The sequence below is a fragment of the Aedes albopictus genome, chromosome 1 (assembly GCF_035046485.1).
Source record: "Aedes albopictus strain Foshan chromosome 1, AalbF5, whole genome shotgun sequence".
NCBI lineage: Eukaryota > Metazoa > Arthropoda > Insecta > Diptera > Culicidae > Aedes > Aedes albopictus.
In genome coordinates, this window is record NC_085136.1 from 256,899,408 (window position 1) to 256,922,157 (window position 22,750).

Sequence of the window (22,750 nt, forward strand, 5' to 3'; positions counted from 1 at the left end):
AGACCGCGAAGTGATCTGATGCTTATGAAAAAAAGTTATAGCGTTGGCATTGCTTGGCGAAACAGCATGATTTTGTTGCTATTGTTATTCCTTTACATGTTAAAACATAAACACATGCATGCGGTTCGTTGGTTATAACTATTTTCACAAGCATCGGATCGCTTTGCGGTCTTCAACAAAGTTTTTCAGAACATCCTAGGCTATCATTTTACAGTATCGGTTAAAAAGTTTCAGACAAACTTTTTCAACTTATGGCTAAAATGCAAAAAAGTACGTTTTCCCATACAAAATCCCATACAAATTTCAATTGCAATGCGCAAAGTGTAGACGCAACCGATCGTGCTCAAATTTTGCACAGATACTCAGGACCCGAAACGGAACCAAAAAAGCTTTGATCTGAGAAAACGATTCCGATGACCCACACTATTGTCTATATCACGTTCCCTGCGCCATTTAGGTGTTCGTCGAAATCCTTCTCCCTAAATCTAATCAACAATTGATGGATGAATAGATACGACTCCATCATTTGGAATAGAGTCAGTTGGCATAAGGTCGTTTGGCATAAGATCACCTAGAATAAAGACATTTGGCATAATGAGCACTTGGCATAAAAAAGAAGGATGCATTTCGATTATGACGTTATACAAAATGTCCCGTTTTCGATAGATAGAACTTGGTACACTATCAACCGCATGATCATTAACTCTGGAAAGTGTTTTGAATTTTATCGAAGAAATAAAGACCGATACGTATTAGTTATCGTCTTTCGAATGCTGAAATAGGCCGAGTTGATTATGTGATAGATCTGGAAGTGACCTGAGATACTAGCTTCACATTCATCCATCATGTCTTATATATAGTTAGCAAGGTCTTAGGAATTCTAGGATGCATCTATAGAACTGCTGAAAATAGCGCCTTATGAGATAATTATTTGCTTTCAATACCACTGTGGAAATTGCAATAGGTTGTCTTGATTAAAACCCAGTTTAGTGGTTATGATTTTCTTATCTATTAAGATTCCTGATAAAAATTCGGAAAGATTCCTTGAAAAAAAAACTAGAATAAATTTAAGAAAGGACACGGGTTAATCCAAAAGGAAACTTTTGAAAATCTCAGATGTAATAAACTTTTTCCTCGAAAAAATCTCATCGAATTCCAAGAGATATTCAAGCGGTACAAAAACCCAGAGGAATTCTAGAAGAAACTTCTTGAAGAATCCAAAGTTTTTTTTAAGGAAATTCCAAGTGATTGCACATGCGAATTCCTTGGGATTTCGTAGAAGTATCCCAGGAGTATTTGGATTTGGCTTTGATTTTGCAGAGTTGCGATGAGGTGTAAAAATTCAAATATGCACATCAAGTTACTCTTAACAACAATTTTCCCGGTAATCATTCCAAATTCCCGGCTTTTTCCCGCTTTTTTCCCGGTCGTTCCGAATTCCCGTCTTTTTCCCGGTTTTCCCGTTTTTCTCGGTTCGGTGGCCACCCTAGTAATCTAGTCTACACTTCCAATCATTCATTGAAAGAATCCTACAAAATTTACAACTTGATTCTACATCGAAACTATAGAACGGGGACCAACCGTTCCATATATGCATACCGAAGTTGAATGATTAACGGTGGGAGTGACGTTGCTAAAAAAGTTTACGACACTCCTTCACTCTAAAGAATTTTCACGTCCGATTTACGTCAAATATCACGTAGCTCATCCTTATTCTCAAAACCTCAAAAGTTACGTGTTTTCAGTAACTGTCACTCGAAAACCACGTCGTATGTACCGCCATGTTGAGTTAAACCCACCTTATTTTCACGTAAATCATTTCAATGCGTTTGTGTTGGTGTACTTCCTACTTGGAAGTTTCCGCGAAACGAAAGTTACGTGAATTTCAGGTGTGCAAAAACAATTCAATATGGCGTCGAGAAGTAGGTTGACACAAGAACTGCATGCTGATTAAGAGTTTCTGTGCAAGTTGCTGCAAATATTGAGGTAAATTAATTGTTTAGGGCAATTGATAGTTATTAATTATAAGCAGTTGTATTTTTCTATTTTCAATAATTTTAGGAGCTGAAATAAGTATCTGACGGAGGTTCAGTTCAGTGAATCGGCTGGACCTTGGGCTGGACTTCGAAGATTTTTCGTCAAAACCCCGAGATTTGTTTTGTATTATCCCATCTCAAAGGATCAGAAACTTATGTAGATGGGCTTTGGACGAAGGTGTAGATTTATTAATTACTCCAAAATAATAAAACAAACTAATAAGATTTTTCTTCGTTACACATTCTAGTGCATTGGTGCCAGCTTATAGCGTATTTGAGGAGGAAAGAGTTTTTAAATCCCTATAAAATGCAACGAAATATTTATTTGAAGGTAGGCTTTTGTCTTTAATGCTTTTTCATTGCATTTTGGAAGGATTTAAAATCTCTCGCCTCTTCAAATACGTTGCAAGCTGGTGCGGCTGCTTTATTTTCATTCAAAAATCATGAATAAATCACGCGAAATTCATGTAGAACTAATCACGTTTTCACGTAAAAGTTACCTGAAATATCAGTATCACTCACCCACATTTCACGGAAACGATACGCAAAAAGCCTGTCAAATTTACCTGACTAATCACGTCGATTAGCAAAACTCAAATTTGTCCAGCTACCTGACATTCCGGCGAAGGTTACGTGAAAAATATGGTGGACGAAAACTACCTATCTTTTCACGTAAATCGGACGTGAAAATTTTTCAGAGTGTTGGTCCTCAGCTGTCTGTGATAAGACACATTATTCCGTGTGTTCTGACCCTTTTACCTAGGCTTAGGCGCCATTTATCGATCGACGAATGCCAACAGTGAATTCTTACGTGATTCCTGCAGAAGTTTCTTCTGAGATTCCTCCATAATAAGCTTCTTCTGGAATTTCTACCAGGAATCTTTTGATATTCCTACCTGGATTCCTTCTGGGATTCACTCAGCTAGTCAATCAAAAATTTCCCCGGGAACTCCTTCCGGTGTTCATTCAGGAATTCCTTCCAACATTCTGTTGGGATAGCCCCATCAATTCTTTTTGAGATTACTTCAAGATTTGTTTCCAGGATTCCTCTAGAAGTTTCTTGTGAAATTTCGCTATAGTTCTTTTGTGATTCTTTGATAAGTTTCTTCTGGGATTCCTCCATTAACTCCTACCCAGATTCCTCCAGGAACTACATCTATGATTTCTCCAGGAGTTCCTTCACGGGTTCCTCACTAAGTCCCTTCTGGAAATCTTCCAGTCTTTTCTTCTGAGAATACACCAGGAGTGACTACTGCGATCCTTTCTGGAATTTCAACTGCTTTTTTCAGAACAGACGTTCTTTACAGCATTGCTTCAGTTATTCCTTCCACGATTTCGTTAAGAATTTCTTCCGTGATTCCTCCAGGAACTCCGTCCGGGATTCCTCCAGGAGTTCTTCCTGAAATTCCTTCAAGAATTCTGTCTGGGATTCATAAGGGAATTCTTCTGCAATTACTCCAGGTTCTTCCGGGAGTCGTCAAGTAATTCATTCTGTAATTTTAGCAGATCCATTTCGTGTGACTGCCGCATAGAGAGTGACAACACTGTCAGGCTGCGTCCTTCAATCCCAAATCTTACTTTACAGGGCGGTGTCAAGACGTCTGTCAGCCCGCCCGATCAGTCAGCAATCAAGAGCAGCATAAGTCATCCGCATCGCACAAATCCGCGCGTAGGAAAACTTCCACACGATTCCTCCAGGAGATTTTATTTTGGAATTATTCCATGAGTTTTTTTTAATAAAATTCTTAAAGGAGTTGATTAAAGAATTTCTTCAACAGTTTTGTAAGGAATTCCCTCTGGAATATTTTTCTGTGTTTCGTCCAATAATACTTCATTTTAGGATTACATTTCCACAGGAATTCCATCTAAGAACACCAGAAAGAACTTTTGAAGACATTTTCAAATGAATTAGAGCAATCCGAAAGAAACTCGTAATGAAAGCCCTGAAGGAATCTCAGAAGGAATGTATATGGGGTGAATCTCGGAATGAATACTTGAGTAAGTTCCGGAACTCCAGAATGAAGTTCGGAAGGAATTCCTAGACATATCCAGGTAGAATTCTGAAGAAACCCCGTAGCAGTGCCTGGAGTAATCCAGGAGAGAACTCCAGAGAAATCTTCTGAACAAATCGTGAAGAAACTCCGTGTTTTCTATTCCTGTGTTGGTATTCCTGAAAGAATCCCGAGAATCGGGAAAAACTCCTGGAGCTATCCCACAAGGAGGAACTCTTAAAAAGGAAAAAAAAACTTTAGAAGAGCTTCAGAATGAACTACTGGAGGAATACCAGAAGGAACTCATGGAGGCATTCCAGAAGAAACTTCTGAAGGGTTCTTAGAAGAAACGATATTTCAAAGTAATTCTTATTTGAATATAACCAACTGCTGTTTCATTAGTTAGCATGCATGCTATCTACGAACTAATATTTTCGAAAAACTTGTCTGAATAAAGAACACCAACTCCAAAAAAAAAACTCTTGGAGAAAATCTTTAAAAACTACTTGAGAAATCTCTCAAGAATTCATCAAGGAACTCCTGTAGAAATTGTATAAGGAACTCATGGAAGAACTATATGTACATATATGGAATTCCTGGGAGTAATTCCATTGGGAGTTTCATTGAAAATTCCTAGAGGATCTCCATGAAAAACCTTGAAGGGTACCTATGTGAACTATCTGAGAGAGTTCCAAAGTGAACATCCGTAGGAATTTCAGAGAAGGATCTGTAGGAATTTCAGAAGTAACTTGGAGGAATCCCGGAAGAAGTTTCTGAAAGGATCTCCTGTAGAAGTTCCTGGAGGAATCCAGATTTTTAGAATGTGTCGGAAACAGCTGGAGAATCCCAGAAAAAATCCTGGAAAATGACCATAACGAACTCCAGAAGAAACTCTTGTAGAACTTCTGGAGGATTTTCACAAGCAGCTCCTGGAGGATTCCTGTAAAAACTTCTGTAATACTTCGGAAATAATTTTTGGAGATTCCCAGACAAGATACTTCTGGATAATTTCAACAATAAACTCCGTGAGAATTAGCAGAAGGCAATCCTTGAAAGATTCTCAGAAGAAACTCCTGAAAGATTCCCAGAAGTTACAAACAACGTTCTGGATTGAATCCAGCAGAACCTAGAACGATGTCATTGATCAATTCCAGTAAGAACTCCTGTAGGAATCCCAAGAGAGTCTCCGGAGGAATCCCAGAAAGAATGTAGGCGCCGGCCATAAACTACGTAGAATCATTTTTGACAATCACAGACCCCCTCGTAGACTTTTGTTCATACAAAATATTCAAAATGTGTATAGACCGTAGACTTTAGTCAAATTTGTATTTGACGCTTCGTGGCCATGTTGTTGACGACTCGGACTTCAGCAATCCCAGGAATCTTTCACGGTCTCTCCAAAAAATTTGTTCCAAGACTCCTCCAGGTGTCTGTTATGGGATTCCCAGGAAGTTATTGTAAGTTCTTGCCAGGACTTGCCAGGACTCCTCTGAAAGTACCCCGGGATTCTTACAGCGATTATTTCCTGATTTACTTGAGGAATATCTTCGGAGATTGTTGCGATTGTGGGAGGTGCTGTCAAAATGAGTTCCTGGATTTTTTTTTTCAAAAATCCTTCCGAAATTTCTCTAGAAATTTATTCCGAGATCCCTCTAGGATTACTCCTTCCAAAATTAGCCAAGCAATTTTGCCTAAGATTCTTCCAGGAATTCCTTCCGTGGTTTCTCTTCTCCACATTTTTTCTAGGATCTCTCTGGGATTTCCTTCTGTGACTTCTCAGGGAGCTATATCTGAGATTATTGTGGGGGTTCCTTCTAAAGTTCCCTTTTCCACGAGTTTCTTCTGATTCTGACATTCCTAACACGTGCGATGGCTGGAGATGTCTGGAACGGCTTCCAGGATTCCGTTTGGCACTACAAGGGAGTTCTTCCGGGATTCCTCATGGAGTCCCGGAAATCCTCCAGGAATTCCTTCCCAGATTATCCTAAAAGTTTCTGATGAAAACAAGAAAGGACTTGCTGGAGTATTCTGTCAAGGAAATTCTGTAGGAACTTTACGGGAAAATGCATATATCTAGGCAAGACAAAGTTTGCCGGGAACAGCTAGTTATATATATTATGGCATAAACAAAAACTACAGAAGGAATTTCTCAAAATACTTCCTAATAAACTCCCGGAAGATTTCCATTAGAAACATCCAAAAGCATTGCAGAATGAACTTGTAGAGAAATTCCAGGAGGATCTTTAGGAATTCCCTACGGAACTCTTGGAGGAAACCAGAAAAGACCTAGATGAATCCTGGAAAGATTTCCTGAAGAAATCCTGGAAGCAGTTCCTGAAAGAATTCCAGAAAAACTTCCCAGAATGAGTTCCAAAAAGAATCCCGGAAGAAGATCCCGAAGAAACACAGGAAACAATTCCAGACAGAAGTCTAGAAAAACATGTCGGAGGAATTGCTGATGGAGCTCTCGAAAGAATCCTGGAAGTAGTTCCTGGAGGAATCCCGAAAGAAGTTCCCGGTGGAATTACCCTGGGAATTCATGAAGCAATCCCAGAAGTAGTTCCAGAAAGAATTCCGGAAGAAGCTACTAGAAAATCCCGAAGAATTTTACTGAAAGATGTTCCTGTAGTAATAATCCTGGCAGGATCTCAGAAAGAATTCCTGAAGAAATCTCAGAAGGAACTCCGCACTGAAATAAATTTTGTTGTGGAAACTACCGATTCCATAGTAAAATTACTAACCGTACCTATGATTCTCAACCGACAACAATTTCCAGTTAATTCTACTAAAACACTGTCAACTTAACTAGCAGTGCAGTTAACATTACTGAAAATAATCTTAATTTAACAAATGAGCATTGTATTTTTAACCACACTGTGTTGTAAAATGCGTGTCCAGGAAAAATTAACAGTGTTTTGTTGTTGAGACGACAACGCTTTTAGTTGAATTTACTACAATGCATTGTAATTTAAAGCATATTTCAGTTACCTTTACAGATTTTGTTGTCGGTTGAGAATCATAGGTACGGTTAGTAATTTTACTATGGAATCGGTAGTTTCCACAACAAAATTTATTTCAGTGCGGGAGGAATCTCGCAGAGAATTCCTGGAAGTAATTTTGACAGGAGTTTCTGTAGGTATCTCGGAACGAATTCCTGCAGCAATTTCCGAGAGAAATCCTGGGGGAATCCCGAGTGAACCTGCTAGAATTCCCAGGAATTCATGAAACAATCCCAGAAGTGGTTCCTGAAAGAATCCCGGAAGAAGCTCCTAGAAAGTCCCAAAAAATTTTACTGAAAGATGTTCTTGTAGGAATCCTGATAGGAATACAAACTCGCACGACACTCTAGTTTTGGAAGTATACGAGATCAACATTTCCTTGGACTTCTGGACGGAATAAGACCGGTGGGTCACTGGGTCAAGTCGGGTAAAAATAAGGCCAAGTACTAATTGCACCACCATACATTCTTCTCAACGAAGTGTTCCAATGGGAGTTTACATATTCCGTTGCCTAATGATAGTTGAAGTTACTACAGGTTCGATTTTGGGATTCTCCGATAGGTCTCTTTTGAGTTCTTGGGATATTGAACATTCCTGATCAATCCAAATCTACATTTACGTTTGTTGTTTTCAAATGACAATCAACACGAGATATGATTCCCTTATTGACCTCATAGGTCATCGGAGACGTCTTTAGAACATGTGTTGCCCTTGTACTACTGTTTATATTTTCTGGATCTCTCGATGAATTGTCCGAAACCGTCCTTACAAAATATGATTACTCGAAATAAACACCACGGATGATTTTCAATTGTTTTTATCGCTCTTAATAGCACCAATACTTGAAAATCTGTAAAATGTTTGCTATGTCAACGTTCTGCAGACAATTTGGACGAACTTATTGAAGTCATGTCTTGACTTCAGAGAACCGTGGATTGACTACAATGAGAGTTATTCGGACGCGCAAAATAGCGGCTAGCTCCAGAAACTAATACAACACCGAACAGGAGTAAGTAAATTCATCAAATAGATTCCTGAGTACCCGGGATGGCCTGGTTGAAGTCAGGCCTTGAGGCTGTAGATAAACTGTTATCACATGTTTTACCTATGTGGAACCTCTGTGCACTACATAAACTCATATTTTATCATGTGTCAATGTGAAGGCCTCTCAAAACTTTTCCTAGGAAAATTTGATGACCTAAGCGAAATCATGCCTTGACTTTAAAGAATTGTAGATTGACTACAATTAGAGCTATATGCACGCGGAAAACAACGGTTAGCTCTAGAAACCAATACTACATCGAACAGGAGTTAGTAAATTTATCGACTAGATTCCTGAGTACCCGAGATTGCCTGGCCTTGAGTTCTATGAGCTGTTGATGAACTGTAATCACATGCTTTAGCTGCACTCTGCAGCAGCCAAATCCAACTTTGAAGTGCCACAGAGCTTTTGTGGGGGTTTGTATTAAAGGTTGGTTCAACAAGTGAATCTGGCGAAGTGAAAATTGAACGGTGATGAAGAACAATTCGGCTAGCTGCTACTTTGGTGTGGTTGCCTTCGTCGTACGCTAAACGAGGAAAAAATGTCAACTCGTAAGTAGAGTAAAATTGAAATTCGCATAATTATTCGATTTTCAGTGCTATAGGGACTGGTTACTGATAGTCTACATGCAATTGCTTCTTTCTGACGAGTCATTGGCAAAGGTAAGTTGGAATATCTGTAACTATCGTTTTTTTTTTCCGTTCGATATGACGGGAATTAGCGACAAAGAAGATTTGCTTGTCTGTGACTTAACAATCAAAAAAGTACAGAAAGTACCGAAAATTCCACTTCATGATTCATCTCATTATCATGCTACTAATAGTGCCATTTACACCTATCAATAAGTTGATTCAACCAAGAGGTTCAATCTTTCCTTCAACTTCATCAAGAAACACAATTTGATGGAAATATTGCTAAATGTATTGCTTGCCTTTTTATTGCGGAGAAGATGGATGATTATGTTGAATCTTGATATAAATACTGATCAACCTGCTAAAGCGAGGATTGAGGTTGATGTTCATATCCTCAATATTTCCCCTCCGAAAGATTGATCCAACCACCACTGTCATCCAGTCCATCAAGATCATCCAAGTCCGTCAAACTTTCCCCTCAAGTTGTTTCATTCGATCAATCCAGCAGGGTAAAAGAGTCAGCAGATTGAGCGAAGACCATTCCATCAGTGAGGAAGAGATAGCAATTCACCAACGTTCAGCGTGTGGTTCACGGCGTTCATGGTGGCCAGTTCAATTGAATTTTATGGAATGCTTTGAAAGCAAATTTCTAGAAATAAAGTGTCACGTTTTTGCATTGTAAATATTATAAAGATTTGATCATTGAGAAAGTGCCAATTTCGATGCTTCGCTTGCTTATTCAGTTCCATTAATTATTATGAAAAAATAATATTTTGATAATTTTGGTCATTTACCAAGCCATATTCGATTTTTTTTTGCAAGCATTCATAAACTCTTATTTATTGAACCCAATATTTCGGATAAATATGATGAATTGGTAAATAGTGGATCTATTTACTAATCCATCATGCTATTTTTCCTAATGTCTTGAGAAGGTTTATGTGTCTTAATTTCTAACACAAGTTATGAACTTCTACCGTTGAACCAAAATATTTTATACAAAATGGAGCTTTAACAATAAGTATAACAGTTACGTTCGAACAAGATTTAATTTTTGCTAATGTCATAGTGAATATGTAAAGGAGTATAGGTTTGGAAAACAAAGACTGATAAGAGGTTATTGCCATATTGATTTGTTTGTTTCGCTCATTATTGAAAATGTTTGCTTTATCCGTTATTATTAAAACAGGTTTCTCTATAGCTAGATTGATTACTAAACGATAATTAAATTATATGATTTGAGAGTGACTGCGGGTATTTTTGGCAGTTTTTCTCTCTTTGCCATAAGTGTTTTTTGTCGTCCAAATTCCTTGAAACCTATTTGTATACAGTTTGATTGGCAAAGATGTGACGCCAACTTTAAGTTTATCAGGCTTTAGATAACACCCCATGACGAAGAGAAAAAGCTGTCGAAAATATACTGAGTTTCCCTATATCGTTCTAGCACTTTATGCTGAAGGCATTAGAAAATCGCATATGCGCATAAATTAAAGATGTGATATAAACTAGATGTTGGAATTCTCGGCTATGCAGTCTCCAAACTCCTTGGAACGACAACGGGTTTAATTCGTCCCTACGTTTCGGCAATGTTTATTGCCATCTTCAGGGGAAAAATCATTTGGTTCGTTCTGTGTCTATAGTCTTTGCTAAGCGGAATGTCTGATTGGAATTTTTTGGTAGTCGGTACATGTGGTTGGGTTTTTTGAAAATTAATTTCACTTATTTTGTTGGCACTGTACTGGAGTATTCAATTAGGCAGTTTTTTAGATTTGACTGTCAATATAAAACATCATAAACCAATGTTAAATATTAAACATTATTTCTAAATAATCTAATGAAAATTTACGATACGCAACTTACTTGTGCTTGAAAATGTTTATTTGGCAACGCTTTCTTGTTTCCTTTATTCCACCATTCCATCAATTATTTCTTTCTCAAGGATTATTGATGGAATCACGAGGATCAAACCAAGTATCAATCCAATATCTTCGACATTACCCCTTTGCAGAGAGATGGATCTAGCCGAGGTTCGAGCAGAGAGAAAATCTCCCGGCAGTATGAGAGTAGTTAATGCATAAAGAGAGTAAAAAACAAGTGTCCGTGCATGCTTAGCATACGTACACAGCTCGCAAAGCAAAGCCTTTTATTGAATCAATGCGTCGTCGTCGGTGGGTGCGGGGTTGGTTTTCAGTCCTACCGATCCCAATGCCAATAATGCGGAAGATAATGTATACACCGCATCTCTGACAAAATTGTATTTTTTTTAAATAAATTTTCTATTCTCATTAATTCTTCTAAGCTTGAACATTATTACATATTCAAACACTCCCGATCAAAAGTTTAGGGTCACTCTCTCAAATACATGTCATTTTTTTAGGATCATATCTCCGCCTATTTGCGTCCGATTTCAATATCCTAGATCTCATTCAAAAGATAATATGTCAAAGAAACTTTGAATTTAAATGGAAAAAATACAAAAATGTTTGTATGTAAACTTAAGTTTTCTAAAAAAATGAATAAAAACTTATGGCAGCGTCGCTGGAAATTGGGTCGACATAATTTTATGATGAGAGCGGTAATAAAACCTATTTTCTATCAGTTTTCAATCGCTTTTTATCGAACTTAACTAAAAAATCTTGAAAGTTTTAAGTATATTAAATCTTGATGTCATTGACCAAAAGTTTGTGGTCACCCCTCAAAATGATGTATCGGCCAAAAGTTTGCGATCACTTTCGTAAAACATAAAAAAGTGATTTGTTGATATCTTTGCCATCTTTCATTCATTTTTAATTCTGCTTGGCTTATTTGAAACATAACAAATGGTACTTACTACATAGACATTAAACCACACATATTTTTTAAATTTTAGATTCTAAAACATAATGTAAAATTGCCTTATTTTTTGCAATGTGATGAAATTTGTTAACTTCACATAACATTTCTATATATAAAAATCGTTGAATACGTTAATTTAGTTAATTTTCTTTGAAATGATCCAAAACAAATTGAAATTGAACTAAAGATAACGAAGATATCACCAAATCACTAGTTTTACGACTCCAAACTTTTGACTGATACATCATATTGAAGAGTGGTGACCCCAAACTTTTGGTCAATAGCATCAAGAGGTTATTTATTTAATAACTTTTTTTCTGGATTTTTTAGCCAAGTTTGGCAAAAAGCAGTTGAAAGCTAATAGAAAATAGGTTATATTATGTACCGCTCTCATCATAAAATTTTGTGGACCCATTTTCCAGCGACACTGCCGTAAGTTCATGTTTATTTATTAGAACATTTGGCAACTTTGGGTTAAGTTTACATACAAACATTTTTGTGAAAGTTTCACCTGAATCATGTTCAAAGTTACTTTGACTTATTATCTTTTGAATGAGACCTATGGTTTTGCAATCGGGCGCAAATTGGGGGAGATATGGGCCTAAATATGACATGTTTTTGAGGGGGTGACCCTAAACTTTTGATCAGGAGTGTATTGTACATATGTTTGTTTTTTTACGAAAAGTTTTTGGACAGCCCACGGGAAAATTACAAAATTACTACTGAAAGGTGTTTTTATTCAATGAATTCAATGCAGCTTATATTTACATCTGAAAAACTTCGGTGAAGTCACCAGACAGACAAACAGGCTATCTGTGTTATTTCCAGCAACTGCTGCATTCGGTTGTCCTAGAGTTATCTGCATCTGATAGTAAAAAAGAATTGAAGTGTCATATATTAAAAATAAATCAAAATTTTCAACGTCTGTTGTCTGTGATTTTTTGCATAAAATGCTGTGTCTAGTTGTCTAAGGTTGTCACTGATTTTGTTTTCTGCATCTGCAAAAAAAATTCAACGGCTGTTGTCTGTATTTTTTTTTTCATCAAATGCTGTGTCTGGTTATCTAAGAATGTCACTGATTTTATTTGCTGCATCTGATACACGGAAAAATATTATAACCCAAAGAATAAGTTTTAAATACTCAAATTTGGCTAAACTGCTTTTAGTTTTAACTCAAAGTTGGGTTGTTTTCTCCCTCGCCCCACCGCAATGTTGTCGAAAACAAAGAGAGAAGCACCGACGCATCCGCTGCTCTTCCGTGGAAGAAGCCAAATTTGGGTTTTCTTGAGTTAACCCAAATTTGCGTCATTTGAGGCCTCCGTTGGGTGAAAATAACTTACCAGTGGGTTAATTTTTTTGCCGCTCTCAAACGAGAACTACTCACTCACCACTTTCGCTGTTTGACGCAAATTTGAGTTATTCCACGGAAGACCGGGATTGCGTCAAAACAACTTAAATTTGGGTTGATTTGTAGTTCCGTGTAGTAAAAACGAATTGAAGTGTCAAATATAAAAAAAAATCTAAATTTCCAACATCTGTTGTCTGTGATTTTTTTCATCAAATGCTGTGTCTGGTTGTCTAAGGTTGTCGCTGATTTTGTTCTGTGCATCTGATAGTGAAAAGGAATTGAAATGACAAATATTTTTTTTGTGAGAATTTCCCCGCGTGCTGCGTCTGGTTGACTAGTCACCGGACAGACAAACAGGGCTATGTGATTTAAAAAAATGGCAACACGGCAGAATGTTCTGCAATAATGATGCTCTCGTTCACGCGCTGCTGCATTGAAAGGTTGATCTGGAGGGGAAATATTGAACCAATCATTTGATCCATGGAATAATTTGACCCATGGTTTGAGCAATCTTCGAGAGGATTGATGTAACAATTTTGAAGGTGGGGAAATATTGTAGAGAAAATTGAAGTTAAAATGCGCTATGGAGGGGAAATATTGCTGCGTGGTTGATCAAACGGAAGATAGGGGAAAAGTTGAATGATTGATATCAATCTATTTTCGAACAATAATATACATTCAATGTTTCCATAAAACGGTCAACTATTGATCAATATATGCATCGTGTGACTGGCGCTAATAGCTGAACATCAATGCAAACAATCAATCAATCAAACGCGTGATGACACGAATCGTGCATTGCCAAAACACAAACATCATTATTATGGGCGGTACGGACCTGAAAAGTACTGTGTAAAAGGATAGGCCAAGAAACGGTCACGGAATGATTTCGCTCTCAAATTTACTTGAGCAGTACGCAGCTGCAACGGAATAATCGATGATCAATGATGATGGTGATGATTGAGTCGATCAAACCAGCTGTCACTTTTACTAACCGGAAAAATAGCCTGACCGATTATTCCGCAAGTTAAAGTGGCATTTCAATGACAGATTGTGATCTTCTTGGTAATCTTATTTTTGTTCGCCAAGAATTTTTGGCACTTCAGTCTGTTTTCCTGATTGTTTTTGCGTTTTTTCCCGTCGCTTTGTTTTTTTTTTGAAATTCTGGCAGATTTTGAAGGCAAAATCAATATGTTTGGTAAGTTTAAAGTAAAATATATTAGGTACACATAATTATTTTTCAATAAATTTGTAGCGCAGCTTCAACGAAAACCGGCTATTTCAGTGTTCCAGGGCCAGTGGATGCGGCAAGATGGGAATGGTGGAATAGTTTCAGGTCGCCGTAGAAAAATATCAGAGAACCTTGGCGCCTAGCGGCCATCAGGTGCTAGTCACACCAGTTCTTGGAATCGTGAGTGCTTGTGCGATGGCAGCGTGACATCAACCGGACTAGTTGTTCCAGCACCGACACAAGGAACTTGAAATGGACGACACCTTTCCCGATTATGGCCACAAGTCGTACACCTGCTAAGCATCTCCCAATCGACCACCGTTATTGCTCCCACAATAGCAATTCTACATGAAAAGTGTGCTTAAAATCCCTGCGATTACGCCAACGTTGTGAAGATGCTGGCCGGATAGTGAAAAATATTGCTTTCGATAAGGTGAGAATGGTGAAACTCTTGGTAAATCCTGTTTAATTCGGATGTTTGTGGGATTTCAGGGAAATTTCAACAGAAATGCGTAAATATTCTAGCTGTGGTAACGAACTTGGAAGATATAATCAATGTTATGCGCGCTGCGTAAGCCGACGATCCATTCTAGCGCACGGTAGGGGAGAGACTGCCTCAGTCAATCACCAAGCACTTATATTCGTGTAGCTCTCGTGTGCGCGTGCAGTCGGCTCGGCATGATAAGAACCGAATGCTATAAACTAGAGGATCTACCACATCCCCTTTTCTCTCAAAGATGAATATTGAATATATACTTTTTAGGTTTTTTGAAACCATTTTAGCAAGCCCCAATTTATCTCTATGAACCAGTCAAATGCACCTGCCTAAAAGCATTACAAATCTGCAAGCACTAAATACATGCGACTATGTTAAATGCGTTTAACGATTTGTGTTAGTTTATACAGAAATAACGTTCTTGGTTTTGTCACAATTCCACATTGATTAGAAAACCGAACTCGAAATCATAAATGGGATGCTACGAGTCAACGTTAGCAAATCCTTACTTTCCGGCAGTGGTCAACAGTCTGTCTATTCTCTCATTCAACAACTTTAGGTCAGCATCATATTCCATTCCCGACTTGTTTCATTGTACTTATAAACGCACAACCTAAATAAATGTACTGTAAAGATGTGCTGATAATCTACGATGCCAAATACAACAACAACACTAAATAATCTGTTAATCCTACATTCGCCTCCGTTTTTAGAGTCAAAACTTATAATTGCATAATTATCGGCTATCCATGTTCTCTATTGACTAGTCTTTATTATTATTTCTATTCCTATTTACCTTGGGCATAATCAAATAGTTTTCAAGCATTTAATATGTGATTCTTTTAATTTTGTTCGAATTTTTTTCCATGTTGTGATGATTATTATTTTGTTTTTTTTTCTGATTTCGAAAACAATTTACTAGGGGGATTCACTAAACAGCGTAAACTGATTAAACTGATTAAACGTCGCGATCACCAAGGCAAACTTTGATTATTTCATTCGCAAAATTTAATCTGTTTAGTGAGTACCCCTACTGTGATTGTAGGTGTTATATGAACAATGTTATATATGTTTTAACAGCAGTATTATCATGAATCACAGCCTTAAATATGTTTTTAAATAGCATGAAGTCTTGCTTATTCCGAAATGAAACCTACTTATTCGAATATATGATTCGGTTCACTATACCAAATGATTGATCCTCCACCTCTTTATTCTTTGTAGTGAATTCTCTACATTATTAACTGTAGCCTTTTCTAATCGCTCACTTGATTGTACAAAATGTTCAGTGTAAGATGCATAGCTAACGTATATTGGTGATTTTGTATTTATCTGCAGTGCCATCACAACAGTGTATATGTAGAGTTAATTGTGCGGATCCAGAAAAAATCAAAACCGTTTTCGGAAATCTACCTTTGCAGCAAAAAAAAAAAGAGTTTGTCATCTTCCGCTTAGCACCTTCTTCCATACTTCTGAATCACGAGCTCAATATAATCCACTGCGGTATCGAACGTCGATACTTTCTAGTATTCCCAAGTCTAGCTGTGCAGCCAACTTCCAAGTTTGTCGCTACTACGTCCAAATCGTTCGTATAAACACCGTACCACCTAACTGTAAAGGGCGAACTCGCTTGTGATGGTCAATATGACGGAACCTATCACTCGATTACTCTGGAATTAACACTCCAGTAAAACTTCTAGCTACAACCTTAGTTCTTTCACTAGATCTAACTCAATTTATTTCACTCCTCGACTTTCGACTTCCTATCTACAGCCTATGTTTTGTATTCTTTCCAATCACTTTTTTTTTACGGCTTTCCGCCTTTCTCTCTCTATTTTAAATTCACCTCAGTAGAGTAGACGTTCGCTCGGTGCAAACGCTTTAACTGCAATGCTTTTTAACTACAAGTCCGCTAAGTGCAACGATTTTGCAGTTATCGCACCGCTGTCCGTTAAAACGGAATGTCAACAGCGATGCGAAGATTTTCACATGCACTTTTGCTGCAGTTTGATGATTTCTGTATACACATTGGCTGTATTCTGCAGCAACTGGCAGTTCTTTGACGTCTGTCAGTTGTTGCAGTTATCGAATTTTATTTGCTAAGTGAAACGTAAACATGTTGCAGTTATCGAATGTCTACTGTAATTTCCTTTATTTACATGCGGATACTTGTAAACCGATACTTACACTGCCTTATTGACTGAAACATAACGTGCCAACCGGCACTCGTGCAGTGCTTCCAGAATAACCGTGATTATTCTGATGAATAGGTTGCACATTAGCCTTCTTAAACTTTTTTTTCGTTTCACTGCAACACTAATGACTTTACAAGTGTTTCATACTTTTGTTTCTTTCGTAAATAGTTATAAACAGTCATTAAAGTAGAAAAGTAATAAGCATCTTACGCCAATTAGACTCACCCATCATCATTTTTAGATATGAACACGGAACGTGCACTACTCCAGCGTCGTGCACCTTTCCTTATATCTTTGGAGTGTTAATTAAAGGTAAAAATATCTAATAGACATTCTATGCAATAAGTTTTACGTTTTTCTAACATGCTGACATATTGCAAGGCAAGTAAGTATAGTAAAGGCATCATAGATAATTTTCTAGTTTCATTCCATATCTTCACATCATTTAAGAGTGACGAACATACCACTTTAAATCACAATTCGACCAGCATATAGAAATAACACCATCACACTTCTCCGCATCATCTCAACGTCGATTGAAAGAGTTTTTTTTTAAGTCAATGTCTATGGCAGCAAAATCAATAATTATCTTTCGAAATATTCCAGTATTTTCGCATCAGCAAAATATTAACTTTTCACTTTCTTGCGGAGCGTTTATCTGTTTTCTTTCACATCATCCAAGGGTGATTCACTTCTGGCATCATTCAATAGCGAGCAGCTGTCATCTCGCCCAAGAGCGAAAATAAATTTCGTTTCATTTAGGAGCGTTTACCCGCCCAATCACATCATCCAAGAGCGATTTTTTTTATCATTAATAGCTGTTTATTTTCGCTTCATTTAAGAGCCATCGCCTGTTATTTCGGCAAGAGCGATTTACTTTTCGCATCATTTGAGAGCGACCAACTATTATCTCGCATCATCCAAGAGCGAAAGTGACCTTTTCATATCTTTTTAAAACTTTTACCATTTCAATCGCATCATCCAAGAGCGGTCCTATATTCTCGCATCATCCAAGAGCTGTTTATTCTCGCCTAATTTAAGAGCGACTGTCTGGTATTTCGCATCATCCAAGAGCGTTCAACTGTTAGCTCGCATCATCCAAGAGCGAATAATAACTTTTCGGGTCATTCAGGATCATTTAACTTTTACTGCGCATCATTCAAGAGCGATTCTATTCCTTCGCATTATTCAAAAGCGATCCTTTTCTAATAATTAACTCTCGTCTCGCATTTTTAAAGAACAATGATACAAATCTCACATAATTTGCAAGCAAACACATCTCGTACAAGAGCGTTATAGAACAGTGATGTTTTACTTTTTCTTGATATCCCAGAGTTGTTCACATTAACACGTTTTCCTTACATTATCCAAGAGAAGTTCACTTTTTGCATCATTTAAGAGCAAGATCACCAGAGTGTCAATATACCATAACTTTCGTCTGGTACTTTATTTTTAAAACATTTGTAATACCAAATACCACAACGCCATTCATAAAAATTGTTATCAGCCCAATCTTAGTGAGGCTTATTTCGCATCTATCTGAATCTAAGTATTCGCTTAACCACGGCATACGCGAACACAAGGTGTCTACTTACTTCAAATTTGATTGTAAACATTGAACGTCATTCGTATCATTGGCTTACGTGTTAGCGTACAGAAATGTTTCGATGTTGAAATGTTTAAAATGACAAAATGTCGTGACATCAACGATATAGCTATAACTTCAAGATTAAAATAAAATCCCTGAAGATCATGACAAAAAAATCAAGTTTACCAGTTCCTAAACATCTCTTCTTCCACCGAAATTGAACCACTGATTGATCTACGCTTGTGTGCGGAAATAGAATACATTTCGACAATGATTTTTCATAAGGGCCTAACTGACTTGATCGATTTCTCTTCGTCGACTCTCTCTTTCGCTAATAACTTGATCAAAACAAACAAAATCATTATTCTTTTTGTTTCTATAGCAACATGTAGTCGTCTTCTTCGCATTTCAACCAAAAAAACTTTGTAAAACTCAATACACATTCTGTGATAACACAAAGAGAGGATCGATGAAGAGAATTCGAAAATGTCAGTTAGGCCCAAATGAAAAATCAGTGTCGATTTTCATTATTTTTCAACACTTCATTGGAGATTTTGGACCCGAATCTCAACAAGTCGTTAAGGTAACAGAAAAACATCACGAGCTGAAGGTGATACGGGACGACGTGTTGTTCTTTCTGTACCCCTTCTCTCTCCAACAACCTGCCTCGCGGCCTTGAAGATGGTAATCTCGACCTTCGCCGCACAGAAGAGGCTGCAAAACAATCAGTGTATGCACCGCAAGAGAGCATACGCAATGATAATATGATATGATATAATATTATGGTTCTGCTCCACAATATCAAGCAGAATCCGAGACTACCATCTTAGTAGCAACGCAACAGAGCAACGGTGGATATTTCCTCGGCCGTCCCATTCGCCCTCAATGGCAACGACTTTTCGTCTAACCCTTTTGATTTGTTCACACCGATTTTTTTTTTCATGTACTGTTCCAAAACCATTGGCTGATGGATAAGTCAAAGGATACTGATGTATTCTGATACGGGGCACTAGATTGATTTTTCCACATTATTAGTAGTTTACGCAACAAGGTGCAGAATGACGATTTTTACAGCACGAGTCGTACATTTATCCAACGAGGCTTGGCGAGTTGGATAATTACGACGAGTGCTGGAAAAATCGAGTTCTGCACCGAGTTGCGTACAACGTTTTTTGCAATTTCATAAATTACCCTTGAGGATAGTTTTCAACAAAACTTTTTCATCAAACTGCACACTGATGTTCACAACCAATGTTTAAGAAAATCTGATCATAATAGGTTTTATTGTGCAGTTGTCACAATTTTTCAAAATTGCGTCCAGAAAGCATCAAGAATTTGACCAAAACTGAAAACAGTGCTGTAATGGTTCATTACGCAACGCAAATCAGTGCTGTAATGAACCATTACAGCACTGTTAGTTTGGTGTGGGAAAGTAGGCCTTTTCCTGTCAGATTTGCGTGAGGTAAAACAGCCTATTACGATGAGAAATTGCAAAAAAATATTTACGCCGAAATACAACACATAGGTACTCATGCTAGAGAAAGCAGGAAATTTCTTGGAAATAATCATTCATATTACACATGGCTTTACCGAAAAGCAAATCTTGTCCTAAAGGTATTGAATGATTCGTAGTACTCCCATCTCCCGCATGGATTCTCGCCCCTTACAGAAGAAATACCATTTGCGTTGCATTGCACATTGAGATTGAGACATAATTCTTACCATTCGAACATAAGCCGACATTTTAACAGCACACGGATCTCAACATAAAAGAAGCTTACCTTTAATTTCACCTTGTAAGTCACAGTGACTCCATTCATTGCAGTTATCAGCCTTTCGGATCAGCCAAACTCAATCCATTATTCGAATCTTCTATTATAACATACCTCTGTGATGCTGTGAAGTAAATTTCCACAAGCACAATTCAATCGCGCCGAACGACCTTGAGCGCTTGACCTTGAACAGAAATGAACAGCAGCAAGCACAAAAGAGGGCGCACAAAAGCGGGGCGATGATACCCGCTGTTTATATCCGGGTTTCCCTTTCACAATTTGATTTTCACCATTTTATTGGCTATTTCATTTTAAATACCTCACTTTCACATAAATTACATTCACTGCTTTGTAATTAGCGTCGCCACCTTTTTCTTTTTCACACATCTATTCACTGATCACATTTTCCACGCCATTTCTCTTTCACATGTTATTTATTTCTTATAAACCCATTTTGCACAACTGATTATTTGAACCTTTAATTTACATGTACAATCTTTGGGTTCTACATCCTCGTCGCCATCTTGTGGTAACGACCTTGGAAGATATAATCAATGTTATGCGCGCTGCGTAAGCCGACGATCCATTCTAGCGCACGGTAGGGGAGAGACTGCCTCAGTCAATCACCAAGCACTTATATTCGTGTAGCTCTCGTGTGCGCGTGCAGTCGGCTCGGCATGATAAGAACCGAATGCTATAAACTAGAGGATCTACCACACTAGCATTAATTGTCATCCAGGAGTTCCTCGGGAATTCCTCCAGGAGTTTTTTTTTTGGGAATTCCTCCAGGAGTTGCTCGGGAAATACATCAGGAGTTCCTCGGGAATTACTGCAGGAGTTCCTTGAAAATTCCTTCAGGAGTTCACTGAAAATTCAACCAGGAGTTTCTAAGGAATTCATCCAGATATTCTCTGGAAATCACTCCAGAAGTTCCTCAAGAGTTCCTTCGAGAATTTCTCCAGAAGTTCTTCAAGAATTCCTTCAAAAATTTCTCCAGAAGTTCCCCGTGAATTCTTCCAGGAGTTCCACGGGAGTTCCATAGAAGTTCCTTGGAAATGCTTCCAGGAGTTTCTCTAGAATTCCTCCAGGAGCTCCTCGGAAATTCGACCAGAAGTTCCTTGGGATTTCCTCCAGGAGTTCCTATGAAATTCCTCCAGGAGATCTTCGGGAATTTCTCATGAATTCGTCCAGGAGTTTCTCGGGAATTCCTCCAGAAGTTTTTCGGGAATTCCTCCAGGAGTTCCTCGGGAATTCTTAGGAGTGCCTCGCAAATTCCGTTAGGGGTTCAACGAAAAGTCAACCAGAAGTTTCTGGGGAATTGATTGACTGATTTATCTTTATTTGAGAGACTTTCAGCCCTTGGCTGGTTCGTCTCTAGTTTCTGGGGAATACAAAAAGGAGTTTCTCGGGAATTCCTTCAGGATCTGCTCAGGAATTCCTCCAGGAGATCCTCGTGAATTCCTCCAGGAGATCCGCGGGAATACATCCAGAAATTCCACAGAATTTTTTCCAGAAGTTCCTCGTAAATTCTCCCGAAGTTCGTCGGAAATTCTATCAGAAGTTCCTCGGGATTTCTTCCAGGAGTTCCTTTGGAATTCCTTCAGGATCTCCTCAGGAAATCCTCGGGAATTTCTCATGAATTTTCGGGAATTGCTCATGAATTCCTTTAAGATCTCCTCGGGATTTCTCCAGGAGCTTATCGGAAATTCCTCCAGGATGTCCAAAGAAATTCCTCCAGGAGTTCCTCTAGAATTCTTCCAGGAGTTTTTAGGAAATTTCTCCTGGAGCTCCTCGGGAATTCCTCCAGGCGTTCCTCTAGCATTTCTCCGGGAGTTCCTCGGGAATTCTAGCAGTAGCTCCTCGGGAGTTCCCCCGAGAGTTCCTCTAAAATTCCTTCAGGAGCTCCTCGTGAACTACTCCAGAAGTTCCTCGGGATTTCCTCCAGGAGATCGGGAATTCTTCCAGAAGTTCCTCTAGAATTCTTTCAGAAGCTCTTCGGAAGTTCTACCAGAAGTATCTCGGGATTTTCATCAGGAGTTCAACTATAAGTTTCTGGGGAATTCATCCCAGGAACTCCTGGGTGAATTCATCCAAATATTCCCCGGAAATTCTTCCTGAAGTGCTCCGGGAATTCTTCCTGGAGTTCCCCAGGAATGCCTCCTGGAGTTCCCCAGGAATGCCTCCTGGAGGTCGCAGGAAATTCCTCCAGAATTTCCTCAGAAACTCCACCAAGACTTCCTCGGGAATTCCTCCAAGAATTGAAAATTGCTCCCCGGGAATTTCTAAGAAACTCCACCAGGAGCTAACCAGAAATCTCTCCAAGAATTCCTCAGGAGTTCATGCAAATTTTCCCTTTGAATTCCTCCAGGAGTTCTTCTGGAATTCCTCCAGGAGTTCCTCGGGAATTCCTCCAGGAGTTCCTCGGGAATTACTCCAGGAGTTCCTCGGGAATTCCTCCAGGAGTTCCTCGGGAATTCCTCCAGGAGTTCCTCGGGAATTCCTCCATGAGTTCCTCAGAAATTCCTTCAGGAGTTACTCAGGAATTCCTCCTGGAGTTCCTCTGAAATTCCTCCAGGAGTTCCTCA

At 38.4% G+C, this 22,750-nt stretch overlaps 1 protein-coding gene and 2 long non-coding RNA genes across 7 annotated transcripts in view; 2 read left to right on the forward strand and 1 right to left on the reverse strand.

Moving 5' to 3' along the window:
• Positions 1–22,750, reverse strand: part of LOC109408301 (yemanuclein) — an 80,508-nt gene that overhangs the window by 30,968 nt on the left and 26,790 nt on the right. The window lies entirely within an intron of this gene.
• On the forward strand, positions 1,682–2,261 carry LOC134285591 (uncharacterized). Its single transcript, XR_009996491.1, has 2 exons — positions 1,682–1,986; positions 2,062–2,261. It is a non-coding gene; the product is annotated as an uncharacterized LOC134285591 (long non-coding RNA).
• On the forward strand, positions 13,711–15,406 carry LOC115259680 (uncharacterized). Its single transcript, XR_009996490.1, has 3 exons — positions 13,711–14,081; positions 14,139–14,547; positions 14,607–15,406. It is a non-coding gene; the product is annotated as an uncharacterized LOC115259680 (long non-coding RNA).